We start from the raw sequence: 25759 nt of genomic DNA, 5'->3' as shown, positions 1-25759 counted from the left end.
CAGTCTTCTAACATAACGGCATTCACTTAATGTTTTCTCCTAATAGGAAATGCCATGGTTTCATTAAGTTCCATTTAATGCCATTTGCAATAGAAGTTGATAACATTAGAACACCGAGTACGTTCATATTTTTTAGTTTCTTTCAACTTCTTTCAAGGATCAGGAAAGTAGAGAATCTAAACTTCAATTCAAATATCAATTAACATTTTTTTAAATTAATTTTAATTTATTTTTCACTTTTAATTTCTTTTTCCTGGCGAATTTTGTTTTGCAAAGAGATGCAAATGACAAATAAAGAAAAAAATCTGACGTCATCTTAAGATATCTAAGCAAGAATTATCAATTACCTAATGAATACTGTTCAGTTACTGTTGCACAAACGTGTCATGCATACTTGACTCAATAAAAATAAAAATTCTATAACCATTATTACACCATAGCGGTTATGGTTAGCATTGCTCCATAATACATTTAAAAAAAGACGTATTTAAGGTTGCTTTGAAGTTGTGGTAAAAATGTTGATGATTAAAGAATAGATTAAGAAGCAACATATATTTAGTTACCAGAATGTGTTGAACTATGAACCAAAATAATTCTAATTTTCTAATAATGGTTTTAATACAAGTAGTTTTTCCAATAGTAGGTGAAACAATTACAACTACAATAGCATCTCAAACTCGCTTGAAGTAGATATGATGACTATGGCGACAGAACCAATACTGGAAGAATTTTACACAATATTAACACTAGATAGTGCAATAAAATTTGGCAGAAGTCTGTTTTTTATGTGGCTCTCATCCAAGAAAAGTTCTAAACCTACACTACTTCAGTACCAGGGATGGGCTAAGAATTATTTTTTTCTATTTTTATTAATTTTTTACCCTGTTCGAAAATTCTGCTCCAAAGACCAAACATTGAACTTTATTCCAAGCACTTCAGGCCTCCAATAAGCAGCGGTGGCGGTCTCATAACGGGCGATGAATTTCATCTGCTACTTTAGGACATTCATATACATCCATGCCCACGGCGAGATTCTGAAATTCGCAGTCCGGTAGTTGGAAAGGGGATACACGAACAACTTGGCCAACCAGACCGGTGATATATTTAAACAATATAATTTCGATTTATTCAAGATTTTCTCAGTTATGTACAGTTAGTGGTCAATACTGTTCGTAATATCGCAGATGTAAGAATCCATTTACAACTTTAGCGTAAATACACAAAAATGCAAATGATCAATTGGTGAGTAATTATTCCACGAGGAACGATTTAGTTAGATCCTCCTATGATATATTTTTATATTAATCCTACCTAGAAAATGTTATAGATATATTGTAAAATTATTGCCGTAAGGGGAATAGACATGAGATCTATCACGTAAAACATGTCAAGGAGAATTGACTTTTAGTGCATTAAATATTACGTTATAAACCCGTTTATTTTCACTTTTGAAAATGCAAAGGACGATATGCTGACTTTAAGCAATAATGCCGCTGTATTCTGATAACACTATTAAACTCAAGATATTTCGAAGAACACATTCACTGTCTAGCATAAAGTTTTTATTCTGTTCTACAACTAATCCAAACAGATATAATCGTGTTGTTAAAAATGTTACCCTATACGGTTCAGTTTAATAGGCATTCTTAAATGGCCACTATTAGCTTGAATGCACGTTTTTTGTCAATTTTGATTGTTTCGATGCCCGGACCATCATGATTTTTCTATTTTCATTTCTGTATGTAATTGAAACTTTTTTTAACGATAGTCGAAAGAATGACACGTCATTGGCCATTCTGTTGGAAAGACCTAGGGTTCAGATGTCATCTAGGAAACGAGAAACTTTTTAAGGACTGATTGGTCTCATAAGGAGGTGGCTGAGTTTTCATCTTCCGGAAGTTCAGATTTTTTGTCATGCAATAACATGCAATAACATGCAATAACGCTACCTCCTTTAATCTCTCATATCGATCATTTATGTCGCCATGCTTTGTCTTAATATGCGATCAATAACAGATTTAGTTCTCCTTAGTTTCACGTATACACACACACACACACACACACACACACACACACACACACACCATGTATATCACTGTGATTGAAAAAAAAATCGCTGTTCTAAAGTTAGTATAAGCCGCAAAATCTCTTAATTCTTTGCTATTATTGATAAAGATATTCTTTTATTTTCAATAATGAGAACTTTAAATGTGTCCAATTCTGCTATTAATATCTTCCAATGCAAAAAAATACAGCCCTTTATTCTTCTCGGATACAGATTTCTGTTATTGTTATTAAAGTGCTATCGCTTTTAACTTTTGAATATCTAACCTTTTTATACTATTCTTTCTTTTTCTTTCCTTTTTTTATTTTTGTTTTTGAAACTTTCATTTTGTAACTGCCCATTCTCCCATTTCTCCTCCACTGTACACAAGTGTAGTCTTACAAATCTTTAATAATAATAATCCTCAACACACACACACACACACACACACACACACACACACACACACACACACACACACACACACACACACACACACAACACACACACACACACACACACACACACACACACACACACACACACACACACACACACACACACACACACACACACACACACACACACACACACACACACACACACACACACACACACACACACACACACACACACACACACACACACACAGTGTTTGTGATTAAAATGCATACTCTCCTGATCCTGACCGGTTTTCCTGTTTTTTTTTTTTGTTTTTGTTTTGAAAAACCTGAAATTTTGGAGTAAACTCAACTCTTCACCATCGTATGAGACCGGTTAATTCATCATCAAATGAAATCCCTGAATAAAGATTCTTCACTTCCTAGATGAGATTCAAATACGTCTTCCAATTGAAGTGCTTCGTGGAAATTGGCTAAGCTACTGACATAGATCCTCTTAATTTTTTCGGGTTTGACGATGGTTGATATTCAGTTATTTGTGCAGTTGTTTATGTAATCATTTCCGCGTTTTCATTTATATTTAACGGTACAATTAGGCTGTGTCGCATTCATGAACAAAATATAGCAATGAAAGTAGGCATGGAATCAAAATGCATCCATCCCTATTGAATTCTAAAACGATAGAATTTCAATCCCATGTCCTTTCTCCAGGTTCAAAATGTTGAATTTGCTGAATGTAGCATACATATGATCCTTAATTCTGTAAAGTTTTCCAGACAGTAATGAATCGAAAATGAACTCGTTTCTCAATGTCCGCTATTATAACAGTTGTAATCACAAAAATTGCAAATCTCTTACCACTTTTAGTATCTATTGCAATTTTAATATCTATTATACCTATTATATATATATTACATATTTAGTACCTATTGGTGGTATAAAATTTAGATGATTCAGAAACCCTATTTTTAAGACCAAACATGGAACTTTCTTTTCACGACACTTCACATTTCCATTAACCGGTGGGAAGCAGTCTTATCTCACACCGGGTAATAAAACTAACCTATCATCAAAAGACTTTCATAAAAATCCACGTTCAAGCAGCATTTGAACGCACAGCACAGACGGTTGGCTGTAGAGCAGAGGTGCTATTTCATTAGTCAAACTAGGTCAGCGTTATCCTTGAAAAGACTTTGGTTTTAATCTCGTCTAGGACGCGAAGAACTTTTATAAAGATTTTTAAGCTGAAGGTAAGCGTCAGGCCTAATACACAGGTGGTAAAAGGGATTATCTCCCGCTCCCGAAAAACTTCTGTTTTTCATCTTATATATATATATATATATATATATATATATATATATATATATATATATATATATATATATATATATATACTGCTGCCATTTTCCTTAGACACTTTACGATAAAGTGCAGATTATCACTTATGTTAACTAGTCTTCTAAAGTTTTAATTGTGATACATTATTCGAAAAACATTATAAAGCCTTGATCGACCTCTCTTTGGTGTCCACATTGAAATCCTGCTGAATGATCTCAAAATGAGATGCTATTATTGAGATCGTTGTTGGATCTTTATAATAGACATCTCTTCCTGAAATAATTCGCTATAATAGACCTTTTCTTTCGTGAATTATTTGTAACAGAACTGCAATATATTAGTAATAGTCTGATATCTCCTATGGAATTCATCTAATGGTGTGTTTATTATTGACAGAAATATAATTTCTTGAAATTGTGTAAGTCTTCCCACAACACATCTTCGAATCTCTGACGAAGAGTCAGAGATTCGAAGGCGCTATTTATTTGCTATGTGAAAATAATAGTGTCCTTAAACATAAAGGAGAGCTGGTTTAATGTTGAATTGCAACATGCTCAGTCATCATGTTAACATCGAATTTTCCGTTCGCTTATTCAGTACGTCCTAGCTAAGTGAAGTTAATTTCTCTCTGCTGAAAGCCGATAATTTTAGTCATCAGTGTATGAAAGCACAATAAATGAGAAATAAAGAAGCAATGATGGTTTCAATTAATTGCTATGTGAAGGGAAAAAATAAAAAAGGAGGTTTATTTGTTTCATCCGGATGACATATTTTTTTTCTACTTTGTGGATTAACCTGCCTAGGTATAACATTGCTTTATCTATCAAAGTCAACAGATATTTTTAGCAAGATGCAAAAGTACATAACGAAAAAAAAAAAAAAAACTAATCTGAATATGAATTTATGAAATTTTTGAAATTAAATTCTCAGATTTAAGCGTTTAGGATAAATTGAATTATTGCTCAATTTCTTTTTCTTTTTTTCTTCCTTCGGTATCATAAATGATAGCATTGCTGGCTCTGATCTATTCTCCTCCAACAACGGGTGGTGAATTTAAATTTTTTCTCTCAATTATTTTTCTGAAAGTTATTCTAATTTTACTTTATTTTTATTTTCAAAATATAAATAACTGAAAAAGGCTTTTAAATGCAAACATCAAGTACTTTATTTCTAACGCGACTGTCAATTCCATAAGTAAAAACTGGTTTTGGGCTCATTTTTCTCCTTTTCCATATACATTTATTCATCTGGCTCCCCACACCATACCAGCTTTGCTAACTCTGTTGTCTATTTCCATATTTAATTTGTCATCATCGTAAAATGTCGTCTAAGTAGCTGAAATATTTCATTTATTCTATAGGTTTTCCATTTAATGCTGTTTTCCAGGTGTCTGCATATTTTCTTAGTTTTTTCCGTCTTTTTTATTCCTGATTTGGATGGTTTTTATTGCTGATTTCCATTAAAAATTTGTTACTCGTGTTATTCGATTTAGTTAAGGCATCTTGCAAATATTGGATTTATTTAGAATATTAATCTACATAAAAAGAGCTGAGTTTAATATATCGGATTTTATAGAGGTTCAAAGCTACTGGCCTTCATAATGTACTTCATATGGATTATGAATAAGGTGGAGATAGATATCTAACCGTGGGGTAAAATACCTTTGTTTTATCCCAAATTTTATATCAAATCATTATTTAATATTAACAACTTACAGCTTATGTATAATCTATGCCATGCATAATATTCTATTTATCCCCATATAACTGCAACAAACATATGTTTTCCAGATCTGTAGAATCTAAATGCAGATTATACTTCTATGATTTCTCTATTTCATGTTGAAGCAGATATCAGATCTTGGCAACGCCTATTATTTCAAGGGAAATCTTGCGGAAAAACAAGTTAAAAACAGCTTGATTTTTTTTTTAAAATAAAGCCTTTATTAAAAAGAATACATTTTTATAATCCCACAAAATACGGACTTAAAAATAACAAAGAATCCCAATTTTTATAACAAAGTGAAATAGAACAATTAGCACGGCCGATCTTTAAGTCAAACTTCCTTAGTAAATAACGCCAAGCCTAAAGTTTATTTTAATATTGTGAATGAGATGTAAAGTGCTATAAATTTGTGGGGCGCAATATGTCCTTGCATGGAATGTTTACAAATGAGAAATGTCAGGGAAAAAAAGGCTTTATTATGTCTCCTTTAACAAGGATGCATATGAAACTCACTATATTTTGTTTGAAAAAATAAAATAAATATAATTTTTAAGAACTATTTTAAGAGTATAACTGCTTACTAAATCATCAGTAGCTCTCTTTTTAATATTATTTTAATCGCAAATAAATGTAGTGCTTTGGACTAAAGAAGGATATTTATTCTAGATTTTATTGATATTTATTCTAGATTTTCCTGTTAGGAAACTACAGAAATCTCATACAATTCACTAGCTTTTATTAAATAATAGTTTCCTTAAAACATGCTGTTGTTCTGTAAGGCTGCCAAATCATACAAAGTATGAGTGGGCAAACAAAGTAAGTTTGATACACTTATGTTTGCCAGCTGCATCTGTGTTCTTCCTGTTCTCCAAAAAAATGAGCAGTTTTTCTTTATTCGAGATTAGCAATGATTTTCAGGGAGGAAAAAGGCTCTGTTACCTGAGATTGAATAACTCATCAAATTCAGCGGAGAAGCCCTTATAAAGTTCCCCAGGTCCTAGATAGTAGTGAACATTAGTTTTTTTCCAACTAAAAGGTAAATGTTGATTTTTAAGACGTCAAAGAATGCTATTAGATGGGATTATCACATTTATCCCGCTAGCAGACTCAAATGGCTAAAATGCTTAAATAAATTCGCATGCTTTATAATCTGATATTCTCATCGAGATCACCTATAAACTACTTAAAACATAATGATTGCATATCAGTCCTAAAGCGAAATAAACATTCGCAATATCCTACTTGCTAACCACTCACCAGTATTATTTAATTTATTCACCGATTTTTGCTTCAATTGAAGGCAGATTTAATCAAAGAATACTATTATCAGTTATTAAGTTTCGTTCTTTGATGCAAGCTTTGTGCTTCATCATTTGCCAATCGCGCTCCCTTCTCTCAACAGTACTAACAGGAAAAGAGTAACCTGAGATGTACTTGATTTTTTTTTTTTTCGTTAACAGATCATACGAGTATAAAAGTATATAAGTACAATAACCGCTCAGTGATAAACGAGTCATACGAATATCACTTTAAATACAGAATTCAGTACAGAGTTCGGTCTTCATGTTGGATATTACAAAATATTTGATATTTCTTTTTATAAAAATATATATATAAAGTACTAGTTTTTACACACTAAAGCGATTGCTGAAGACGTGAACGATGTATTCCTAAGCAAGGTGGCAGTGAAGTCATCTGTCTTCTGCTTTTCTCCTTTTTTTTTTCCTTTAAAACCTATCGTCGCTATGGAAACCCACCTTGTACTAGGAGGTAGAAAGATAAGCATCGCCCACCGAAGAGGCAAAACATGCCGCACGGAGACAATTTCACAACGGTGCATCTAGTAGTTGTGCTGTGTGATCGCATAATGCTACAAGTCCCGAAGTCTCAGCACCCTCGGAAATCAACTTGAAGGAGTGCATCAATACTTTCAATGTTCACATATGTCACAGAAATTCTTGTAGATTGGTGATCACTCACTGACGTTCTCTACCTTGAACAGCACTATCCAATCAAAACTACTTTTCTTCAGCGCCCCTTACACGCATACAGTCGGGGTTGTCGTCAGCTCTCTACAGGGCGTTTCCTCTGAAGGAAAAAAAAGAGAGAAAGAAGAAGAAAAATATGACAACGCACTTATGGTATCCGCTCTCTCTTTTTTCAACTGAAAATATTTTGAAGAACCTGTAGATGAAGACGTATGCATGAAATGTTATCATAAAGGACTAAAATGTTCTACCATTTATGCAAATTAATGTCTTAATAAGTTTGATTGCTATTAAGACTTGTGCTATAATGAATGCACATTTTCTTAAAAAGAGAGTTCATCTTAAACGTCTAAAAGGTGTTTTACCATGAATTGTTTTAAGGGAGCCTTTATTTTGATGTGTGCATCGAATAAGGGACTTCGCGCTCTTCTAGTTTTAGGTTAATCTTTTTAATATCGGTTTCAATCCTGTTGGTAAATTTTTTTATTTTATTTGGAGCGATCAAAGTACAGTCAGCAAGTAAGGAGGTTGCCAATGACACGTTGTCGAACAGAAGGGAATATTGATATATGATTGTGTGTAAGATGTTTCTATCAACACCGAAATTTCACACTGTGGGTGTTAATATCAGTCCAATTGTGAAAAATAAAGCGTGAGAATAAATGACAAGAGCGGCTCCAAAAATGTATTTCTGGGAATTAAACGACATGATAAAGATGATATAAACCTGTGTAACTGCACTACTGGGCAAAGGTCTCTTCAAAAGTTGTCATCTCTCTCTCTCTCTCTCTGGGAATTCAAAACTGGGCTGGCAAGATGACAAACAGGCAGTTTTTACTACAGTAGAAATTATTCAGTATTCATTATAATTATTCACATCAACATAATGTGCTCTATTTGGTCTTTACCAAAAAAGGACAAAAACTTAAGAGTATACTAACGAGCAATGGAGAGAATTCTAACAGCTTCATTTTGAGAAATGGACAAATTAATTTTCTTCTATTGGCATAATCTCCTATATGTATTCCGTGTGCTTTGGTTAATGATTGTATTTCAAGGTTTTATCTATAATTGCGTTTAACAAGATAAGAATTTTTGAGCTATTATCCATACTTTTTATTTTTGTAGAATTCATTTGAAAATGTCAGTTTGCTTGTTCGTTATCATCTCCATCAGTTCAGTGGAGTCTTTCGAGAAAACTGAAGATTGTTTACTTTCTTTCCTTAGATACTTTGTAGTTCCAGTCAAGTTTTCGGAATGCATGTTCAAGAGTAACCCTATAAAGTCTTGGAATATCGGGTAATACTTCCTTTAACACTTTTGTTGAGTTGGAGGCTTTCTCTACATTTCTTTTGATGTAAATAGCTGCTTGGATTTTGCTGTAAATAGCTGGGATTAGTTTGATAACTGAACAACATAAAATGAAATTTACGGCATTGAAGAAAGATAAAAAGTAAGAAAAATATAGGATACTAATGGATTAATATATTGTTTAATTTGCGACAATTACTGAAGTTGTCTAATAGTCATGTTGGGGGATTAGTGAGAATTTAAATATTCTTTTCTTCAAGGATTTACCTGCACGATGATGATCCATATCCAATTAACAAAGTTACACTTTGCCATTTGGCATAATTTAATTCCCAGTGACATTTAAGATTATAGAGTGAGAATGATAAGACCTTTTCTTAGAATTTTCCATATGGTTGAAATTATCATGCGTGCCGAGATTGTCAGGTACACTGCAAAGAATGCAGCACCAGACAGTGTCGTATATTCTGAGAACCGTGTGGAAAATATCACTGAATATTTTTATTACTTGATTTTTAAATTTGCAGCAGGTGTTGTGAAATTGCTCGGATTATTCAAATGAAGTCACACATTCCTGAAGTCAGTCTGTCCAAAATGTGTTTTAGTGACGACAAGTGGAACAGAAAACACGTAAAGAAAAACTTATTGAACAAGAAAAGGTTAACTCAATCTTCATCCATCCACAGACTAACGAATAACATGACACAGTGTCTTCGAAAAACATAAACAACATGAAATAATTGCATTGAACTCCAAGTAGCGTACCAAAAAGTGAATTTCTCGCTCCAGTGGAATGTTGTATTTTTATATTCGGTTTTATTTTTAAAAATACATTTTGAGAAATAGTCAGATATTTGAAATATGCGACAGACTACGCTATGCTTATTCAGTGAACGAACTGTAATGCGAATTTTAATGAATGGCCCAAAGAATAACCAAAGCACAATCGCTTTATAATAAAAATATATTAAATTTAAATACTTAAAGAGAGAGAGAGAGAGAGAGAGAGAGAGAGAGAGAGAGAGAGAAATAAACGCCATTTTATTATTGCTATTAATGTGTTAAGCTGTAAGTCTCTTAAGGAGTGCCTTTCTTGAGTCATTGCGCTTAGAACCTTTCTTTGTATGGTCCTTTCATTATACTATGAAGCAACCACCTAATTGATAGGACCTAATTTTGCACTTACATTCTAGATAAACGAAATAACTTTGCGCAATACAAAGGAATTTCTCGCGATTCGCTCGTGATAAGAAAAGATTTAATCCCATTATTCATCATAGATTAAAAGTCATTTCGTGTATCTAATCGATGGCACTGTTTCTTTGAAATGTCTCTTCTCGAGACATTTCCGAGAAATCTAATTATTTGCCCACGTAGCTCAAATGGAAAAACGACAGTACATTGCATCCTTTGATTTTCAGTCTTGAATTAGAATCACGTGATGACGAGAGGATTCTCTATATGGGCGTAGTTAGTTGAAAATTAGCCGATTTCGTACGGAGGTAACAGTGTTCCCCCATATCCCTTCTTCTCCAGGAAACTAATGTTTTTTTTTTTTTTTATCCCGCATATAGCAAATCGGCCAGAGATCGGTACCGCACTTTTAACTGAATTTTCAGTGAAATATTGATTTGTTTACTTTTTTTGAAAGCACATTCGGGCCTCTACCAGGTAGGAGGTACCTCACACCTGAGACGAAATTCGTTTGCTACCTAAAGGCATTCGTAAACATCCATTGATGTAGTGGGATTTGAACCCACAGCTTGTCAACTGAAAAGCGAGCTCGATATTATCCATTTCGTCAATCAGACAGGAATTTGTGCACAAGTAACAACAACAACAACAACAACAATTAAGTGTTAATAAAATAAAATAAATAAAATGGCATTTTCATGTTAGGACGCAGAAAAAAAAAAAAAAAGAACTCACTCTTGCGATTTGTGAATATTTACCTAAATCCGTTCATATTAACATCACTGAAAATTTTTAAAATAATGAAAACGTTGCAGAAAAAATAATAGGTAAAACACAATCGAATTACAAAGTAAAACATATACAGACTGATAAAAAAATAAAGTTTCAAAATATCTTCAAATTTCGTCTACTAAGGAAAGAACCTTTATTTTTATCATTCTGTAAAATCGATCTTTTCAAAATGCAGTAAACAGCTTAGTTTACTTATTAACAACTGATGCAATTCTGTATCAGTTGTTTTATAATTAAATATATATATATATATTTGACATAACTGAAACGAGAAAGGAGGCAAAGAGCGGACAACTATATAAGTCAAAACCAACTAGAAAGAGACTTCTTTTTCCTGAAATGCTTCGATTCCTGATACCTTAAGAATATATTTCGGAAGTATATTTCAAATATCGAACATTCCTAGAAAATAAATACAATTTAGGATAACTGATAAAAATTATCCTGATATCCAATTAATTAAAAATAAATTTAAAAATATATATTACGTATATGAATAACTAAAGGTCTTTTTTTTGCCATAGAATTTTACATTTCACATGAATTCTTAAGGACTTCTTCTTAAAGAATAAATCGGTAAGAGTTCCTTAATTTATTCCTCTTCTCTCCGACAAAATAAAAACATGAGAAAACCGATATGCAAACTGGTTATTAGTGGAATGCTTTCGAAATTTATTTGGAAGAGAAATCTTTTAAGAATTCAACTTTTCGAATCTAAGAATTTAATCTAAGAAAGATAAAAGTACACAAACAAAAGTAAACGAATCTTCACTGGGAAACTAAGAGATGATTCTTTTAAAACTATAATTTTTGGTTAAGAGATTGAATTACACACACACACACACACACACACACACACACACACACACACACACACACACACACACACACACACACACACACACACACACACACACACACACACACACACACACACACACACACACACACACACACACAAAGGCTTAATTCCAATTTGCGGAAACACCATGATTCAGAGCTGAAAACAATAAATAAAGATTTTTTTCCACAGTCGGCCATTAGGAAAAGAAGGATAATTTAAATCGTTTAATGGTTTCATTTGAATGTTTAATGCCAAGTTTTCTGGCGAGATTTTTTAATGTATATTGCTTAACTACAATGGTGAACTACCCTGAAAAACCTCACCAGGAACACTTTGTGGGCAATTCCTACAAAGGTCACCTAGGGTCGGAAACGATTGAAAAGGGGGAAAACTATCACCACCACCTTGCTTAACCTATGCTTGAGCATCCGTAGCTTTGGATATTTTTAAATAACCAAAGGATTTAAAATAGCCCTTTGGTTGGAAAGACATGGATTCAAATCCCATCTATGACATGGTAAATCATTATCACGTGATTTTAATCAAATGCTAAGTTAATCGATTTGATACGTGTGATAGAGGAATTTTTTCTCCCGAAATTTAGTTTTTCGTCGCTCAGAACAGACAAATCATCCCGAAGAACACACGCAATTTACAGACATAGGACACTTCGGGAATAAGGATTAGCTACTCTATTTCGTCGGATTTGGTTTCGAACACTTACATGGTAAAATTGGATCCCTTAGGGTAAATCAGGAACAGGAAGAAAGAAACCCACGCTTGATAAATCTAAACTGGTTCATGTTTCGTATATAATCAATTAAATTTTTAGACTTCAGGATAGTAGTCGTATAACAGCAATGAAATTCCCCTTCAGTCTAAATAAACATTTTCATAAATATCCAAAATCATCGACCAAACAGGCTCTCCTTTGTGTAGCCATTAAAATATTGCTTATTAATCTAAAATAAAGATATTTCTGAGAAATAAAATAAATTAGATTGGTAATTAAAAATAAGTAATATGCCATGACGTTGCATTCGCCTCAATCTTTCAAACAAAACTTTTATAGATATAGAGATTTACAAAGTTCGTGGTGTTTATTAAGTAAATGCTATATATAATAATTATAAATGCTGTATCTTTATTAAATAAATGCTATATAAATATTTATAATATCGTGTAAAAAGGGTGGTATTCGTGAAATTCGAATATCCATTTATCTTGTCTTGTCTCAAAATAAAAAACTATGATACCGTTATATAGCTTATTTTCCTTATAAGGACTGGCTTAAAGGGGCGAAGCAAGAATGCTTTTCATCTTCCCCGTGATCTGTAGAGGACAGTGTAGGGATAATGTGTTATTGAGCGATTAAAGCTCTGATCATGGCAAGAGTAAGAGCAATAGCCGAGCTTCAGTTAGAACTTCAAGAACTTCATTGGCTACAGCATTGCCATCCATCACCCTCCAAGGGTATTCATCAGTTGCCTTCAAAATCCTTATTTTTTGTTATATATATATATATATATATAAGGACTAGTTTAAAGGGGCGAAGCAAGATTGCTTTTCATATTCCCGTTGTCTGTAGAGGACAGTGTAAGGATAAGGTGTTATTGAGCTATAAAGCTCTGATCATAGCAAGAGGGTAACGGCAATAGCCGAGCCTCAGTTAAAACTTCATTGACTACAGCATTGCCATCCATTACCCTCCCAGGATGGAGATAGAGCTCATATCTCCCATCTATTTTTCGTTCTTAAAAGAACTGGGCGATGGACTGAGTCCTTGACTCTTTATCCCGTCATCTGAATGAAGAAAATCTGTGTGGATGGAGTGTTATTGAGCTAAAAAGCTCTAGTCATGGCTGGGTAACAGCAATAGCCGAGCGTCAGTTAAAACTTCATTGGCTACAGCATTGCCATTTGTTACCCTGGAAGTCCTAAAAAGGACTTTTTTCCTCGTCCTTATAACCTTATAAGGACTGGCTTGAAGGGGCGAAGCAAGGATGCTTTTCATATTCCCCGTTATCTGTAGAGGACAATGTAGGGATAAGGTGTTATTAAGCTATTAAATTAAAGCTCTGATCATGGCAGGAGAGTAACAGCAATAGCCGAGCCTCAGTTAGAACTTCATTGGCTACAGCATTGCTATCCATTACCCTCCAAGGATATTGGATTGAATGAATCAATCTTTTTTCCTCGTTAACATACAAATTAAATCATATATCTATAAGATACTGAATCTGAAAGGGTGTATTAATATATATATTTATATTTAGAAGTTGAGCGTTAAAAAGTAAAATAATATGATACTTTTTAAAGTAACATAATACTTTCTTTAAAATACAATTAATTATTATCACCATGCCCTATAAAACAAGCCGAAGAAATTTTAGTAGGAAAAAAAAAAATGCTTGTCATAACGGTTTGTTATTTTGTGGGATGTCAATGTACTTTCCTCCTTGTTATATGTGTTCACGTGTTGATGTGATTTTGCAGAAAATTCGAAAGGGTAATGAAAGTCTCTGGCGTACTGTTCTTAACGAAAATCACTTTTCACTGAGCAGTGATGTGTCGGTAGTTACATTTTCTCTGTTAACTTCAATTGTGCAAGCATGAGCTGCAAAAACACAAATCACCACATGAGACTAACTACATGGCGTCGACACGTGCGCCAACGAGACCCTTGTTTCTCATTTACCGCTTGACTTGATTGGATTTCAAATTTTATGCACGGATGCTGCTTGGACGAAATTGTGGTGGGAAATTAATCTGCAGTCGGTCGCAGTAATTTAATTGTCACAACAACCTATCAACAGCGGTCTTACCCATGGGATCCTTGATTAGGAACTGCGCAGGGGAAGTGGCACGAACGACGAATTTAGCTGCCATGGTAACCGACTCTACATGAAATGTTTCCGAAGATAGAGAAAATGAGATTTTAAAATGAACCCTGCTTTAGTATTACCTCAATGCAAATACAGAGCTTAGTAATAACCAAAACTTATTTCGTTTATTGTCCTGTTTTTGCAAAGCCTCGATTGTTATAGCTTGTCGTTTGGAAGCACTAAATGTATTGTAATGAGAATCGCTTTTCACACCTAAATTACAATCCACACACGGAAACTTGGGTTCTTTTTTTTTACATTAATAATTTTATACCGAAATATAGATTGGAATGAGGATTTGGTGTCGTACTTTAAATTGAAAAATAAATCAATTTCACATCTCTGGAAATTGTATAAGTATTATAAAATAAGGATTTTTTTTTTTATCTAGAAATGATTATACGAATTTGAGAAACAGCATTTTCAGATCAAGGAAAAAAATAAATCCTTGTTTTAAAAATAATCGTTTAAAAACTGAAGCCCGATGTGTATACAATTAGTTAACAAGGTGCAATCAAAATCAATCATTTTTACCAAAATTCATTTTGGAAAGTCGTTGTTTGAACGTAATTTAGAAAAGCAAATATTGTGTATTTTGTTATTCTTTAACTAGCCAAAAATATCTGAATGTTATTTCTTTAAAGTCACACGAAGTTATTGAGCTTGCTTTAGCTTTACATGTTTAGTCCTTCACATTCTGTGTTATCATCATTAATTTTTTTTTTTTTATGTAACAAATTTTCCACAAAAACTTACAGTGTATCCATTACATAAACTACACACGACGTTTAAGATGGCAATAATAATCCTTTTCACACTGTTAATTGCTATATTGCGAATATATCCTCTGTGATGAGGTCGGAAAATAATTCATCCGGTGCCATTGGTTGAAAAAGACTCTAGTTGTGTTCTTGTCTATCAGGCAAGGAACATTCCTTCGAAATACAGTATAATAGCTTTTTTTTTCCCTTTTTTTTCATTGAAAGGTAAGTTGGTTGATCTGATACAGATATGGCAAAATTTCCCACCTGGAAAGGTTTTTTTTTTAATTTTTTCTTTACTTATTCCACAACCAAGATAAAGTATCATATTTCATAAAGTAGACTGTTACGATGCTTTTAATTTTGTAATTAAAATTTTTTTTATTTGTAAGCTTCCCATAATAGTACAAAATGTTGAAACAATCATATGTGTAACCTAAGAGCAACAGCTCATCAAGGTTACGATATGCATAATGTTACAAAGATGTATGTAAGGCATTTTCATTCTATAGACATATGTACATTCATATAATATACATATTACATATTATTATAATACGTATAATTACATAATAAAATCACAAGAGACATACTAATATGTACAGAGAAAGTTGCATAACAATTAATTGGGAACAAAATAAAACAAAGCAGTTAAATAGCATTTAAACCTTTACGTTTTACACATGAGATTGGATATTTGAATACAAATATGCTAAAAACCAATAATTTATACAATTATTTTGAACAGAGCTTCCTCATTTCTGTGGGAAAATAAATACTCTTTGATTAGAGTTTTGTATTTGTTTGGGTTAGTGTCATTTCTTATTGTTAAAGGTAGTGTGTTGAATACTTTTGGCACTAAATAAGTATGTTTGTGTGTTGCTTCTTTATTTGCTTTTGGAACTATATATTTTAGGCTCTTATGTCTACTAAGGAAAGCATCTTGTTTGATATTTACGTGTTCGTTGTAGTTTTTTATAATAGTATCCTATAGACGTATAAATATCTAAGGGATAGTATGTTTAGTATGATATATTTATTACACATTGCAGTATCCTTATATTTGTTTCTAGATAAGATTTTAATTATTTTATTCTGAGTCGAGACTAAAGGTTTCAGCGTAGTGCGATAGATTCCTCCCCAACTTAATATATCATATTAAGTTGGTGAGGAATTGTAGGAATTGTAGTATATATTGTAGTGTGCTTTGAATCCAGGCAGAATATAATATTTTTAGCATATTTAAATTTAAAAATCTGTTTAGGTAGTAAAGTCTGTTTAACATAATCCTTACTTTATTTATGACATCGACAATATACGGTTTCCAGCTTAAATTACTATCAATTTTTAATCCCAAGTAAGTTATTACACTGACTTTTTCTGTTTTCTCGCAGTTGCAATTTGAATGTGTCCTGCAATTCCAATCATGCAAAATTAATTGTGCAGTGAAGTTCATTTTATCTCCTATTTCGTAGTATGGTTGGGATGCCGCAGGGTACCAACGCACTTAGGTTTACAACGTTTCGTGGGTGGGTGTAGAAACATTGCGCTTCCTAATAAAGCTTTCGAGCCAAATGCTGAAGAATTTTGCTTGCATTCTGTTGTAAGAACATTTGTACATCCAATGGCGAATGCTCTATTTTCCACTGTTTACGAAAGAGCAGTGAATGTATATATTTTTTATACTTTTTACGTGACACTTTACGAATTATTATTAACCGTAGACAATTACGATTAACCGTACATAAACGTATGCAAAAGGAAGTTCAGAAGATGAAAATCTATGACTCTTTCACGTATATCGATTCTCATCATGAAGCAAACAGGATAATTAGAAGCAAGCATATTGTGGACCGGGTGGCGTATACTTCGACCAAGTACATCGTTTTCTACAAATACAAATACGACTGCTTGTAAGTGTCTGATCTCTTTCCATTTAAGACTGCAAATAAGATTTCACACAGCGTGCACTAATTATAAATTTATACCAGTTTAATTTCTTCTTCTCTTCTGTCACCTTTTTCAAACATATGTATTATGCTGTAAAATTCATACATGATCTTCGAATTTCTCTGTTTTAAAATTTTTAAAGCGTACTCCTCATGGAAACACCAGGGTTTTGTGCCCAACAGAGAACACGCTCAAATGGTAGACATAGCAGACAAGGTAATCAAATTTAACTGCCATTTTATAACCATAATTAGATTTCTGTAGCCAAGTTACTTGGCTACAGAAACAGGTATTTGGGACAGGTATTTGTCTAGCCTAATCCGTTAAGAGGGAGATAAAAATCTGTTCTACTACGAGAAGAACTGGTATCATGAGTCTACCCATTGCACTGTTAGAACATCATTATTAGAATTTGATATTTTTGAGGTTGAAGTTTTGTTTCAATCAGCACATTTTTATTGTGACTTCATATTTGGTTCGTGCGTTACGAAAGACGGTGAACCATATGTGATTACGGTCCCAACCAAATCACTGTGATTTGTGATTAGTTTGAAGTCTAATTATCTTGGAAAATGGCTCTGTTATTTAAAGCAATCCTGCCTGATGTATAAACTCAGAATCAGTAAAGGAACGCAATGAATCAATATTGGCTAATCAATGGAATGAGTTTGCCCAGGCCATTCCAGAGATATATGCCAAAGAAGTTTTGACTACTGGACTTTAGGTAGTCAAGATAATTTGGCTGTCATCACGTTTGTATTCACTCTTCATACCAAATAAGCACAGCTCACCAGTCGCATGCAAATCCTCCACTACTCGGAATTTCATTGTCCGTGCGCTATGTCCTATTGGAATTAAAACTGCACATCAACCTGGCTATGGCACGCCATGTTGTAAAATTCCTTTCGGCTTGTATTTGACTATACATATATGCCTAAGAGAGAGAGAGAGAGAGAGTTAATTCTCTCTCTCTTCGTGGATTCGTGGATTAAACTCGTTGTATTGCATTTTGGATTAAGCTCATTGCATCGTTCGAATGTGCCACGATATCTTTAATTCTTCGTTCCAAAGGTGCTGATATCACGTCAACTGTTTCCTCATGATATGTTAGTAATTTCTATGATCATGATCGCTAACATGCGTACAAAATAGCAAATAGTTATAATAAATAAAGACGATGTAACAACCTGCAGGATGATTTGAATAGGCTGGCATTGTGATCAAAGAATAATGTTTTTATTTATTTTTGTTTAAATTTTTATTTTCATGTAGCAAAATGAAACGTTATTCACTTTGGTGAAAAAATGTTTCCGTCTGTCTATTTTATTGATGAGATTTCCTTGATGGAAATTGATGAGGCCAGAGATCTGAGAGTTATCGTTGATAAGGGAACTGAAGTTCAGAGATCATATGGCAAAACATGCTTGGTCACTTCGTCGATAAATCAGTTTAAGTGGTAATAAAGAAGATAATACTGGTTATTTAAGTTAAGGGATATTACATCCCATATTGTTTCATAGCCGAATAAGAAACTCAAAGAGTTTCATGCCGAATATAGAAACTATATAAAGTTCGGCGATTCCAAGCGTAAGCAAATACCTGGATAGTGTTACAACTGACCCTTTAGGGAGTGCAACACTGAAGCAACTCATGGTAAGGGTGGAGCAAGCTCCGATCACTATTCTTGATATTTCCCCATAAAGTGAAACCCAGCTCCTAGGAGCTGTATTTCTGTTCTGCATTATGAGTGAGAGAAGGTCACCTCCCAGACCGGTTTCAACCTTTATTGAGGTCTCATCAGTGAGCAGGTGGACCTAGAAATACCAAGTTTGTAGCAAACAGAACTTACATATACTCTACTATGAGAATTGCCAAGAAGGTGTCCTAATAAATTACTAATTATATGAAGAGCCAAAAGCTTCAATTCGGCGACATATAAACTTATTTAAGTTAAGGGATATTACACCCCATATTGTTTCATAGTCGAATAAGAAACTCAAAGAGTTTCATGCCGAATATAGTAAATATATAAAGTTCGGCGAGTCCAAGCGTAAGCAAATACCTTTCATATAATTAATAATTTATTAGGACACCTTCTTGGCAATTCTCATAGTAGAGTATATGTAAGTTCTGTTTGCTACAAACTTGGTATTTCTAGGTCCACCTGCTCACTGATGAGACCTCAATAAAGGTTGAAACCGGTCTGGGAGGTGACCTTCTCTCACTCATAATGTAGAACAGAAATACCACTCCTAAGAGCTGGGTTTCACATTATGGGGAAATATCAAGAATAGTGATCGGAGCTTACTCCACCCTTACCATGAGTTGCCTCAGTGTTGCACTCCCTAAAGGGTCAGTTGTAACACTATCCAGGTATTTGCTTACGCTTGGACTCGCCGAACTTTATATATTTACTATATTCGGCATGAAACTCTTTGAGTTTCTTATTCGGCTATGAAACAATATGGGATGTAATATCCCTTAACTTAAATAAGTTTATATGTCGCCGAATTGAAGCCTTTGGCTCTTCATATAATTAATAATACTGGTTAGTTTCTTACTTCCATGTTGAAATTTGGTTGCATTGTGGGAGGCATGATAGGTATATATTGTGAACTATGTTTGTGCGCCTCTAGCAATGAGTCTTTGGAATCCGTGGAGAGACCTGTTAATAATAATAATAATAATAATAATAATAATAATAATAATAATAATAATAATAATAATAATAATAATAAATATGTACTATATTTTCATCACTGCCTGATTCAGTCTTCTCTTCGATGCTGTTTATTTATAAATGAAATACAATTTTCTTGATGACTGATAATTAATATCCGTTAATGAGTGCCTGATTCGTCATATTTTCACCTGGAACCTCATCACGCTCTAAACTGGCCAATTTATGAAATTTTAAGTAGCTTGTCGCCATCTTCCAAAAGAGATTATGTATTATTTTATTCTCAAAACATTGTTATGGTTAATGATAATAATCTGATTATACGAACTAAAATACGAAAATTATTGGACTGCTCAGATTGTTACTTTAAGAATCCAGTTAATGTGTTAAACTCAATGGACTATCCCAGTTTGGTTTCACAAATTGCTTGGCTCGGATAGAGCATTTGGTTTCAACCAAATCTAGTTAATGTTCTAAAAAGAATTGGGCGATGGACTGAGTCCTTGACTCTTTATCCCGTCATCTAAATGTAGTAAATCTGTGTGGATGGGGTGTTATTGAGCTAAAAGCTCTAGTCATGGCTGGGTAACGGCAATAGCCGAGCGTCAGTTAAAACTTCATTGGCTACAGCATTGCCATCTGCTACCCTGGAAGTCCTAAAAAAGGACTATATCATCTAGTTAATGTCAGTCCTTATAAGGACTAGCTTAAAGGGGCGAAGCAAGAATGCTTTTCATATTCCCCGTTATCTGTAGAGGACAGTGTAGGGATAAGGTGTTATTGAGTTATTAAACTCTGATCATGGCAGGACGGTAACAGCAATAGCCGAGCCTCTGTTAGAACTTCATTGGCTACAGCATTGCCATCCATTACCCTCCAAGGGTATTAATCACCCATGAATCTTGCAACTATAGGACAACCATCTTATTTACGTAGTATTGCATTTTCTGGTCGGTGTGTCTTTGTTGGGGAAAAAAACAATTTCACCTCAGTGTAATATCATGGAGCTCACCTTCACATGATAAGTCCTTATAAAAATTCCATATATATATATATATATATATATATATATATATATATACACAAATAGGATTCAAACAGGATCTATTACTCCAAACAAAGAATATCTTCGTTATCGAATGAGTTATGAACGCTCATGAAACATATGTCCTAATTTAATAAAAACATGTCCAATGATGAAGTCGTCAAAAATAGGAAACCTAATATATTTTAAAAATTATATCAAACCTGTTAAAACAGTACTCTTGTAATGTAGATAGAAAATCTGCACAACTTTATCAAAATTATATAAATACGGATGATTTCCTTAATGATACTTTGAATCCGGATGAAGTTGAGAAGACAAGAAAACTTCTGATCGTTGAAAACTTATTATTTCGTTGCTTAATGATGTCTTGAATTACTATCTAGGGCAAAAAAGTGCGAGTTCAAATGACTACTTATTGATATTTTTTTCTTTTTTGTTCTTTAAGAAAACATATTACCTTCGATCACTTCTAAGAAGAATCTTATAATGAAACCTTAAATCAAGTTTCCGTCTTATAATTTTTTTTATTATTTAAGTCTTTAAAAGGACTGGCTAGATGCGCGAAGCAAGAATGCTTTTCATATTCCCCGTTATCTGAAGAGGACAGTGTAAGGATACGATGTTATTGAGCTATATAAAGCTCTGATCATGGCAGGAGGGTAACACCAATAGCTGAGCCTCAGTTAGAACTTCATTGGGTACAGCATTGCCATCCATTATCCTCCCTGGATACCTATTTTAGTCGCCTCGTACGACATGCGTGAGCTACATTGGGGCTATTCTTATAGCCCCAACGGAAATCTTAACGGGATTTCCGTTAAGTTAATTTAAATTATCTCGCTTGAATAAAACAAAATGGTGCATTTTAAAATCAATGCAATTAAATTCATTTACTAGTTATATCTGAAAAAAATTAAATTCTTATAATCACAATAAAATTGCAATAATTTTTTAGACATTAAACAGGAAAATAATTCAAATAAATTAGAAATTAATGCATAACGTGAGATCGATTTAAATGAAATATGCAAACAACACTCGAGTTTAAATGTCAAATTCAAACATGCATAATTCTTAATAGCAAGTGAGCGAAGAAATTTCAGTTAGAATTAAATGATTACACAAAATTCAGAAAACTTAGAAATATACATAAAATAACAGAAAAAGTTCTTAGAGTTGTCGGTGAAGGTTATCTATTCAATCAAGATATTGCGTAGTATTAGAAGATTAGAAGGAATAAAAATACCAGATTAGAAGGAATAAAAATCCACCGTTCTTGCTCGGGTATAAAACGAATACTGCACTTTCCCTTTAGCTATTAACTTTAGAACAAAACGGATATTTTTGTAATTGCAGGCGTAGACTTCTGTGGCTAATTGGTTCAAAAGATATATTTCGGTGATTACACCACATTTTTTTTTAAAAATATTATTCAGTTATATAAAACACTGAAATAATAGTTCCAGACAATCTTCACAATCACGGATAATCACCCAAATCAGCTAGTTCGACAGGCAGCGGACTACAAGCCCTCAGATCGTTTCAAACATAAAAAACCGAAATCCTCCATCGCAAGAGAAAGCTGATACAGCCTCAATGCTCACAATGAGCGGGTAAATTACCCACAATAATCTCATCACCCACAATCTAAAATCCAGATGAAGGGATAAAGAGTCAAGGACTCAGTCCATCAACCAATTAAGTTCAAGTTCAAGTTCAAGTTCCCGACAAGTTTCGTAAATCGTAGGATTTACATATTAAGGGGGTAAATAGTATAACTTAAAGTTTAAACAAGAGAATTAATAAATACAAAATCATAACCGTCTGGCTATTCATAAAACAAATATTTGGGTATTTGAGTTTTATGAATAGCCAGACGGTTATGATTTGTATTTATTAATTCTCTTGTTTAAACTTTAAGTTATACCATTTACCTCCCTGAAGATGTGAATCCTACGATTTACGAAACTTGTTGGGAACTATTATTTCAGTGTTTTATATAACTGAATAATAAAAAATTGTGGTGTAATCACCGAAATATATCTTTTGGATATTTTTGTTTTAAGTATCGATTTCCTTTCGGATAGTGTATTTCAAGTACATGTAGTATTTTTTATGCTATCATAATCGTTTGTAAAACTAAAGTAATCATTAAATTATTTTAAACCTAGATATACTTTTCTAATATGAAACTTCAGAATTTATTTTAAATAATAATTGATGTATACGAGGCTTAAAAATAAAAATAAAAAAGTTTTTTTCAGCACATCAGAATCTTAAAGATATGCAAATTTAATATATACAACTCTTTTTTTTTTAAATTCGCATTCAGAAAAAATAAAAACGAATTAACAGAAAGTCTAATATGGCTTGAAAAATATTCATATTCATATAAAAAAATTAAATATGTAGTATTCAGACGGAAAGTAATGTAAAGAGATAATAAACAAATTAAAACTTGAAAATTGACAATTGACATTTATTCTTTAAGGGTGAAGCAAAATGCTTTTCATATTCCCCGCTATCTGTCGTGGTTACAGTGAGGGTAAAATTTACGAGCAGTTTGCTCGCCCTGAATGGGCATGGAGATTATGTATCGCTATAGGAGGCTAATATAGTTTTTGGTCTTCTATATTTAAATATGTCCGTTGGCTCGTATGCTGCAGCTTGTTGAACCAAATCGTTGGGATGTGTGGACGTCTTTAGAAAAAATTTGGAAGCTAAGGATTGTAGATAAGAGAGAATATAGGGAATATTTGTGTCTCTGTGGAGTTGGCTGTTTCTAACATACCACGGGGCGTTCAAAATCATTCTCAAGCACTTGTTCTGCACTCGCTGTATCTTAATAATGTTAGTATTAGAGGTGTGGCTCCAGGCTGGAGAGGCATAGGTGATTATAGGACGAATCGTCATCTGGTATAGCTGCAATTTGATTCTGTTGCTGAGTTTGCTATTTCTATTAATTAGCGGGTAGATCTGAGCTATGGCTTTAGATGCTTTTGCACATGCAGACTTGATATGTTGGTTGAAAGATAGCTTTTTGTCGAGAATCACACCCAGGGTAATTTGTTTCTTTTTGCCAGGGAATTTTAGTATTGAATAGTAATACATCTCCTGCAGGAGACATTGGCCTTTTTGAGAAGAGAACCGCTGAGCTTTTCAGGGGGTTGACTTCCAATCTCCACTTGGAGAACCAACCCTCCAGCTTTAGAAGATTTTCTTGAAGCTTTCTGGTAACGAAGTGGGGTCTGAGAGATCTGATTAGTATTGCCGTATCGTCCGCATACAGAAACTTGAAAATGCCAACTTACGGTTTTAATGTAATAGAAGTTTTTATTTCCTGAATTGGTGTCACATTAAAAAATTAAAATTAAAATATTTTGGTCATTACAAGCCTCTAAATTTTTATTTAATATATTTTTATTTTATGTTATATTTCAAATTATATTTATTTATTTCGCACTTTTATGAATGTACAGTTTATGTCACATAAATACAAAATGCAACGTGCGAAGAAAATCTGACATCGCGTATTAATCGACTATAACTGATTCAAGGAACAGAATACAGATCATAGTTCTGTTAATATATTACTTGTCAAGTATAAGAAACAATCTTAAAATCAACATTGCTGTTATTCATGATCATTGCTTTTTTTTTATATATATAAAGGCATGACTAACCCTAATAATAATAAAAAAAATCCTACAGTTTATCATTCTCAAATTCAACTCGATCTCTTTCTCTGTCTCTCTAACAGTGGTTCTTCTTCCTTCAACTGTTATTACCTTTCGTTTAAAAAAAAAAAAAATTCTCCCAGCGAATCAATAAATTTTACTGAAGTTGCGAACATTGGTGAACGGAGTTGAAGCGGCGTCATTTCTCTTGTGGGCTATCGACACAGAGGATTGTAGCACATTAATCAAGATGGAGAGTCACTGATTACAGGCTTAAGTCGGCATTCTGTTTCCATTCGTGCCATATTGAGCATACTTCATGCGTTTAGTTTTATTCAGTTTTCTCAACTTGTCGATTATCTTTTAAATATTTTTCTTTGTATTGAATGAAATATAGTGTGGCTATTCTCTTTAGAGACTGGAGTGTTAGGTGATGGTCATGCAGAAAACAATTCCTTTCCCAGTTTTGGCGATTCATTTTGTTCAACCTTTCTATCCTAAATCCATGTTTATCAACGGAACTGTATTTAAATGTATTTAAAAAGATGGAAAACGTTTCCTCACCTATTCATAATATAGCTTCTCTATAAAAAAGAAGAAAGGATAGATTTTAGGATATTTTTCTAAACGTTTTCTTTTGGTGTTCATTTGTATTGAAAATCTCGCTCAGGGAATGGTGGAAACCTCTGACATGTTGCTACCGTGGGTTAATAAAGATCATATCAGAAGTTCTCAAACTTTTTAAGATGAAATCTCCTTAAATTAACCATTTATAATTTCTGCTGTCCACTTTAATATAATATCTCGGTGTTTATATATATCCTAGTCCATCTTAAAGTTACAGTAATAGGGTGGTTAACACTATCGACTTAGTCTTTTATATCTGACAATTCGTATTTTATCTAACTTGTTTTCGTATTTCGTAGGGAGGGTGGAAAAGTTTCCTTCGGGAAAATCCTGTTGCCTTTTGTTCAAACACATTTTTTTAAACAAACAAAAATAAAAAACACACTTTAAAAATGCCACTGATTCGTAAAATATTGAATGATTTGATTCAATAGGTCACTAAAGTGCTAATAGAGAACAACTAACATGGACTAATAAATAATTCTTATTTTTGG

General features: G+C 33.2%; 1 protein-coding gene across 1 annotated transcript in view; it reads left to right on the top strand.

Moving 5' to 3' along the window:
- Positions 1–25759, top strand: part of LOC150107564 (transcription factor AP-2-epsilon-like) — a 159353-nt gene that overhangs the window by 52981 nt on the left and 80613 nt on the right. The gene's annotated exons all lie outside the window — the stretch shown is intronic.

This window comes from Typopeltis vanoorti, chromosome 4, assembly GCF_054136105.1.
Source record: "Typopeltis vanoorti isolate ZY-2024b chromosome 4, IOZ_Tvanoo_1.0, whole genome shotgun sequence".
NCBI classification, from domain to species: Eukaryota; Metazoa; Arthropoda; class Arachnida; order Uropygi; family Thelyphonidae; genus Typopeltis; species Typopeltis vanoorti.
This window is presented reverse-complemented; position numbering and strand designations above follow the sequence as displayed.